Raw genomic sequence first — 8,358 nt, 5'->3', positions numbered from 1 at the left:
AAATAGAAGAAAGATGTGGTATACAAGAACTAGGGTACTTTCATATTGCTTATATCCTACCAGTATGCATCAAAACAGCTGTGGAAGTGAAAGTGAAGTCGCTCAGTCATGTCTGACTCTTTGTGACCCCATGAACTGTAGCCTACCAGGCTCCTCCATCCATGGGATTTTCCAGACAAGAATGCTGGAGTGGGTTGCCGTTTCCTTCTCCAGGAGATCTTCCCAACCCAGGGATTGAACCTGGGTCTCCTGCATTGTAGGCAGACGCTTGACCATCTGAGCCACCAGGGAAGTCCATCAGAACAGCTTAGTAGCTGTTAAAATATTAAAATATTTTTGTGATCTTGGTAAAATTAAAAAAAAAAAAAAGATGACTGCCTCTCTCAGACTATCAAATTTCCTCTGTAACTGAAACCTCTCTACATTATCTGTAGGAACCTCTTGACTCTGTATGACTCATCAATTCAAGGCTTCCTGTGAAACAGGGAGCCTGTAGGCCCCAATTCTAGCCCTAAATAGTGTACCATTATCACAAATTCATATTGTTTTGAAATTTTAGATGTTTGAATATCATTCCTGATTCCACCAAAGCAAGAAACAATGATGCAAACTTTATAAAGTTGGCTTGACACAGGTTACCTGGGGACCATGACTCATAAATCAAAGGCCAAGTATAGAGGTGAATTCATGAAATTAAACCCATTTAGATACAGACCAAAAGTGCTAGGATCATAGAGACTAAAACAAATCATGTGAAAAGTAATGTAGAATAAACCGTATGTAGAGATATAGATAATTTTAAGGTTATGGCATGGGATTAACAATTCTTTTCTGACTCTTTTTGGATTATTGATCAAAGTGGCACCTGAGAAAAGGGAGGTGAGCTGGATCTATTGAATCTGCTGAGATCTACTGAATGCTTTTTACATATAGAATGTCAAATAACCAATATGTTTTTCCCTTTTATATAAATTTCAGGGCCCCACAGGCAGATAGGATGCTTTTGCTACAATTACAAACAGACACTCCAGAAGGAAACAAAACCCCAGAATAAATCTTCACCTAGAAAACCTAGAAGAAGGTCCCCCTTCTCATCTGAACCTCCTAACCAAGAACTTGTAAAACAGACTGTGGTTTAGATTTCAAACATTGCCTGACACCTTGGTCATCACCCTCCTATGATCTTGTCTGAGTATTCCCATGCAGGATCCAACCTACACATTTGTACATAGTCACTATGATGAGTCCCCGTTTTACTCATGACATTCAGAGTTTGAGTTGATTATACTAACTGGTTATATTGACATGGAATAATCCAGTCTCTGTATATAGGTTTTATCTGAGCAACTGAGGAAGAGCCAGGCAGAATTCACAACCTTTACATATATAGAGTTTTGCTAAGCACACTAAATTATTCATCTTGTTTTCATTTATTTTGTGCTGTCCTTAGTTTCATTCTCAAGACAAATGTGAGAGTTTGAATCCACAGATTTTAGGTTTTGGGCAGAGAGGTTTCAGTTATTTTAAAGTTAAAGACCTTTCATCGTATCATTTCTCCCCCATGGTAGGTCTGAGCTCTTATGGAGACTATTTTTCCCATGTTCGTATACACTGCTTTCATAAATCTCCTGGACCATAATCACACTTCATCTTGTTCATTCTGTCTGCCCTTTACTGTAAACTTCTTTCTTATAAAAGTTAACTAAATTTTCATATATATACTCAATACAAGCAAAATGAATTATTTATGAGTTTAGATTGCTTGAGATTATGGCTATCGTAGGCAGTCATTGCAATCTTAAAATTATTAGGGAAAAAATGAATTTTATTCTTCAAATAGGCCCATGGACTGGCTTTGGCAATGTGTTCTTAGATCTCCAAGGCACCGTGAAGGTGCAATACATCACAAAGGAAATGACTCTCTGGTGTTCTATTCAATATATCACTGGTACAATGATTCTTTAATAATACATTGCCAAGTGTCACATATCAGGAGAACACTGTGGAGCAAAGAAGTCGCTTTATTTATTTATTAGTACGTGTCACTGCAGAGTCACCACTTGATGCTCAGGGTCATGAACTCAGATAGCAGATTCTATACCATTGTTATTATGATAAGCAATATCCTTAATGTCAAATTCAACGTAATTAAGCTTGCCTTGAGGATCCCCAAAGAGTAACTGTGATTATTTTGATGGAGAAGTAGACATTGCTTTATGTTGCTAAGTGCTATGCAGAAATTTTAATATAATTATTATTTTAATAATTTATAGCTGTTATTTAGAACCTATTCACACATTGATGAATTGCTTATTTCTTAATTGCTTTGTTGATATGCTCATTTTTTTGATTGAGGATATTTTATATGTTGTTTAGGTGATATGTTCTTATTAAACTGCTACCTCTCTCTCACCTACCTAAAATAACACATATCTTTTCCCTGAAGTTTGAAAATGCAAAGCCTATACATTAAAATGGTCCTTTAATTGATTTATATTTTTTGCACAATAACTTTCCTCTGTTTAGTTATTTCCATGATTTCTATATCAGTTTCCAAAGGACCAGTTTTCACTCTATGTAATCCTATAGAAACCTGCCTTAGAGAGTCAAGAAGAAACTATTCTATTTCTATGTTCCACTGAGAAGATATTTTATGTTTTTGTTGCCTCTTTCTGAGACCAATATAGTTATTCCTGTTTCATCAAATGAGTGCTTGAAGAAGATATATAATCGTAAAAATATGATTTAAAGAAAAAAATCATTGAAGTAACTAATATGATTTTTGAAAAGAAAGAAACATTCATTGAGAACAGAATACTCTGTGATACTATGTCTACTCTGATATTAAATAATTCCTCTTTAAAATTATTACTAGAACTACTAAGAAAATTTTGTAAAATCAGAGGATAAAAGATTAATATATAGAAGTCAATTTTTTTTGCTAGTGACAAAAGTTGAAAATTAAAACTAAAAATATATTTTTAAATATCAAATATATTATAAATTAATTTACATATGAAAGATTTAACAAAATACACGTACCCTGTAAACTAAAAAGCATAAGACCTCTCTAGTGAAATTAAAGACCCAAATGCAAAGATATACTACATTCATAGATATGAAGACTCAGAGTTATTAAGATGTTAATTCTACCAAAATGATACATAAATCCATGTCAATCACAATCAAAATCCTAGAATTCTATTATTGTAGAAAGTGACAAGTAGAATCTAATATGTGTATAGAGCCCAAGGACCTAACCTAGCTAAAATAACTTTGAAAAGAAATAGCCAAGTGTAGTCTAATTTCAAGACTTTCAAAAAGCTACAGTAATCTAGGCAGTTAGTTTGGGCCTATGTTTAAAAACATATACCCTTGGAAAAGAGACAGATCTTTTGTTCCTAAAACAAAATTTAGATTAGACATTCGATTGCTATACTTTCCATTAACACTAACGTCTAATGGTATGTTAGTAGAAAACACAACTTCAGTGTAAACAAAGGGCATATTTTTACAAGGCAATTGTTTCTTAATGGGGTTTTGGTGAATTTGAAGCTTGACGTTTTACCTAGCAGACAAAGACTCGAAGTTACTAATTTTATGTTGCATAGCATATTTGCAAAAGGTATAAAATATAATACTATTGAAGTTAAAGTAAAGAAAAATGATTAAAGATAGAATAAGACATGGTACGATTTTTTTATTTATGTCCAAAATCAGTGATTTATTGCCAATTAAAACATCATCCATCATGCCAAAATATTATTGTTAATTAGAATTTTACATGTTTTGCTGGTTTTGTGATACCTTTGTTAATTTATTTTGGCCTTATAGTTGAATAAGCATTTAATTATTCATATAATATTAACATCAAAATAAATATAATTTAAGTCACTGTAAAGGAAACAATATAATTGTGTTTTGTTAAAATGACTTATTCATTATTCAAGTTTGAGGAAGCTGATTAAAAATAGGATTAAAATATATATGTAGATAAATAAAATATATTTATATGCAAACAATACAAATAACAGAGAAGTCAGCGGCACCCCACTCCAGTTCTCTTGCCTGGAAAATCCCATGGACGGAGGAGCCTGCAGTCCATGGGGTCGCTAAGAGTTGGATACGACTGAGCGACTTCACTTTCACTTTTCACTTTCATGAATTGGAGAAGGAAATGGCAACCCACTCCAGTGTTCTTGCCTGGAGAATCCCAGGGACGGGGAAGCCTGGTGGGCTGCCGTCTATGGGGTCACACAGAGTCGGACACGACTAAAGTGACTTAGCAGCAGCAATACAAATATACATCTTTATATTTCTACAATGCATTTCTCCTGGCAAAATAGTACCTTACATTATTTTTTCCTCATATTCTTTTGTGAGAAGCCACTTTTATGGCACTGTCCCCAAATATATCTTATGACCTTGAGCAAGACCAATATGCCACACCCTATTATTTGGTAAAGTAGAAATTATACATATTTCCACATGCACATTGATCTGTTACATCAGCAAAATAATTGAAAGTGGCACACAGTCAAGAGCAGTACACCCGTAAACCACATCTATAAAAAATATGTTCATCTCACAAATTCAATAGGTTATTCAGATGGAAATATGCAAAAAAAAATTACAGGGGCAAAAGCAATAGTCCATCTGCTTCCTGATGCTTTTATTTTTTTTTAAATAATCATTGCATTTTGGGTCATCCTAAAGAGGTGATGATTATTGTCAGGTTGCTAATAGAGAGCTCTTAAAAAAATTATTTATTTGTGTTTATTTATTTTGGATGCATCTGATCTTAGAACTGGACATGGAACAATGGAGATGAACATTCCTGGTTTGAAAAGGACTGACACATTTCACTTTAAGAAAACACCAAATTTGTTTTTCCTAGCCATTTTGAGGCTAGGAAAGCACAGATCGATAAACAAATTTTAGAACTTAATATTTTCAAATATTGAAGAAATTTTGTTCAAAATATTGTGAAGAATTAATGTATTCCTAAAGTATTCCTTGTAAATAATATTTGATACCATCTCTCAGTTTTCATCAATATGGATCCTATAACACTCTGGATAGAAACAAAATTTGCATTTTTAATGAGTTTGGTTTTCCAAAATATAATTCCTTACTTCTTTGAACTATATAGTTTTTTTTCCTTAATATTATACCATTCAGTTCAGTTCAGTCACTCAGTCATGTCCGACTCTTTTGTAACCCCATGGTCTGCAGCACGCCAGGCTTTCCTGTCCTTCACCAACTCTCTAAACTTGCTCAAACTCATGTCCTTTGAGTCTATGATGCCATCCAACCATCCCATTCTCTGTCATTCCTTTCTCCTGCTTCCTTAAATAGTTCCAAGCATCAGCATCTTTTCCAGTGAGTCAGTTCTTCCCATCAAGTGGTGAAAGTATTGGAGATTCAGATGGCTTCAGCGTCAGTCTTTCCAGTGAATATTCAAAACTGATTTCCTTTAGGATGGACTGGTTGGATCTCCTTGCAGTCCAAGAGACTCTCAAGAGTCTTCTCCAACACCACAGTTCAAAAGCACCAATTATTTGGCTCTCAGCTTTCTTTATGGTCCAACTCTCACATCCACACATGACTACTGGAAAAACCATACCTTTGACTAGACAGACCTTTGTCAACAAAGTAATGGCTCTGCTTTTTAATATGCTGTCTAGGCTAGTCATACCTTTTCTTCCAAGGAGCAAGCGTCTTTTAATTTCATTACCGCAGTCACTATCTCCAGAGATTTTGGAGCCCATGAAAATAAAATCTCTCACTATTTCCACTGTTTCCCCATCTGTTCACCATGAAGTGATGGGACTGGATGCAATGATCTTTGTTTTTTGAATGTTGAGTTTTAAGCCAGCTGTTTCACTCTCCTCTTTCACTTTCATCAAGAGGCTCTTTAGTTCTTTTTTACTTTCTGTCATAAGGGTGGTGTCATCTGCGTATATGAGGTTGTTTTTTCTCTCCCAGCAATCTTGCTTCTAGCTTATGCTCCATCTGGACTGGCATTTTGCCTGATGCACTCTTCATATAAGTTAAATATGCAGGGTGACAGTATACAGACTCGACATACTCCTTTCCCAATATGGAACCCGTTCACTGTTCCATGTCCGGTTCTCACTGTTGCTACTTGACCTGTATACCATTCAGTACGTATTTTACTTCAGAACCTCTTTATCTCACTCCTTCTTCCTACTTTCTCTCCTTTTCTCTCCATATCTCTAGCTCTAGTAAAAAATATGCTTAATAGGCAACATAGATTATGTGAGGCCACAAGAGTCATTTAATTTTGGTGCTACTCTGATTTATGAGAAAACAGTTACACAGATCCTTTGCACTATAAGTCAAAAGAACTCTGGGTATTCATTTTCAAATAGAATTCCTACTCAGATCTACCTTCTTACTGTTGTTCTCAGCAATTCTCACCTGAGCAGTGTCACCACAATAATAGGTATGTTTACACAGCTCAATTTAGGCAATGTTTTTCTGTTTAAGCTTCTTTAAAACATCCTGAGATGAAATGTACATCATCTAGGCTGCTGTTCACAGCTCTCTACAGTCTAATCATACCCAGCCTGCCCTTCCTTTTCCTCAGCCTTCATCTTCTATCTTACAAATGGCACAGTCCCATGGTTACTTCTCAAATAAACCATTTAATTTCATATTTTGGTAGCTTTCCAGTTACATATCTTACTACCCAAAACTTTGCATCTTAATTTTCTCTTTTGTAACATTTAAAATCTCTTATTCTAAAATGAGAACTTTACTATGGCTGGGATGGTAGACATTTTAATGCCCTTTGTATATCTAAGACCAAATATAGTAGTAGATAATGAGTAAATAAACCATTTTGAATGAATAAATTAATAAACCATTCTCCTAACTGGCCTTCCCTGTGAATTTAAGTTCAGTCATTCCTCTTTGAATGCGTTACCCTTGGCCTCGTAACTACGCAAATGTAAGGTTTAGATTCTGCTCTACTCAATTTGTTCTTTAACCTCATGTACTAGTTGGGATCAGGTATGCATTTGGAGAGTTTCCACTTAGATTAAAGACTAGGTAGATTGTTTTGGTTATTTTTCTATGACTAGTTAATTTACCCTCAAATGTGGTAAATGATTACCTCAGCAGTGTTTTGATTTTCATCTATTACTTAGATCTAGTCTAAACTAAGAAGCTGCATTTAATCATCTATTGTTGCTGGTACCTGGACATAAGCAATCTCACTAGTGATTTATATTTTCCATCCTATAGCTGTTCTTGTATGATTGAATTAGGTGATCATTTATCAAAATGTCCATGTAGGAAAAATAATCCAAACAACATACTCAAATGGGTAGAACTGTGCATATGCTTGCTATTGGGGTAATCACCATAATTTTCATGGTATTTTAAAAAATTTATTTATTTTTTAACTGAAGGATCATTGCTTTACAGAATTTTGTTGTTTCTGTCAAAATGTTGTTTTCTGTCTCAACATGAATCAGCCATAGGTTAACATATATCTCCTCCCTTTTACATTTTAATATAGCTTTTCTTATTATTCTGGGCATCTTAAATTTAAGGTTCAAACTTATTAAATGTCACTACAAATAATGCTTTAAAATAAAATATTAAATTTTCATAGGTGCTAATTGTTATGCTCTAAGCAAGATAGGAGGTGCTATAGGAAAACCAAGAAACTATTAGAAGCAGTGTCTTATTTCACTTTCAAATGACTTAGAGTATATTGAATATATAAGACTAATTTAAGTGACATGTACACAAACAATATGAAACAACGTATTCTGTGATGACCAAAATGTGAAAACTTCAAAAGAAAATGGGGTATGGAAACAGATGTTAACCAATCTCTTCAGTAGGTTGTTTTAAGCATATCCTATGTATTAATTGGGCTCCCCAGGTGGCTCAGTGGCAAAGAATCCACTTGCCAATGCAGGAGATGTAGGAGATGCAGGTTCAATCTTGGGGATGGGAAGATCCCCTAGAGAAGGAAATGGGAACTTACTACAGTATTCTTGCCTGGAAAATCCTATGGAAAGAGGAGCCTCACGGACCACAGCCCATGAGATCCCAAAGAATCAGACATGAATGAGCAACTGAGCACATAGCATGTATTAACTAAACAATTAAATGTTATTAATATATATGAAAAACTATGGTTAAAATAGTAAGATAAAAAAATTTCACATTCTTGTCCTCTACAGATTGCAATTTATTGGGGACAGACCTTTATAAAATAGGATGCAACTCATGAGAAACACTGGGCTGGAAGAAGCACAAGCTGGAATCAAGATTGCCGGGAGAAATATCAATAACCTCAGATATGCAGATGACACC

The 8,358-nt window shown here is 34.6% G+C and overlaps 1 non-coding gene across 1 annotated transcript; it reads right to left on the bottom strand.

Moving 5' to 3' along the window:
- Positions 1–219: 219 nt before the first annotated feature.
- Positions 220–291, bottom strand: TRNAC-ACA (transfer RNA cysteine (anticodon ACA)). Its single transcript has one exon. It is a non-coding gene; the product is annotated as a tRNA-Cys (tRNA).
- Positions 292–8,358: the final 8,067 nt, after the last annotated feature.

Source organism: Muntiacus reevesi, chromosome 2, assembly GCF_963930625.1.
Source record: "Muntiacus reevesi chromosome 2, mMunRee1.1, whole genome shotgun sequence".
Taxonomy (NCBI): domain Eukaryota; kingdom Metazoa; phylum Chordata; class Mammalia; order Artiodactyla; family Cervidae; genus Muntiacus; species Muntiacus reevesi.
The sequence above is the reverse complement of the archived record's forward strand: the minus strand, read 5'-3'. Positions and strand labels throughout refer to the sequence as shown.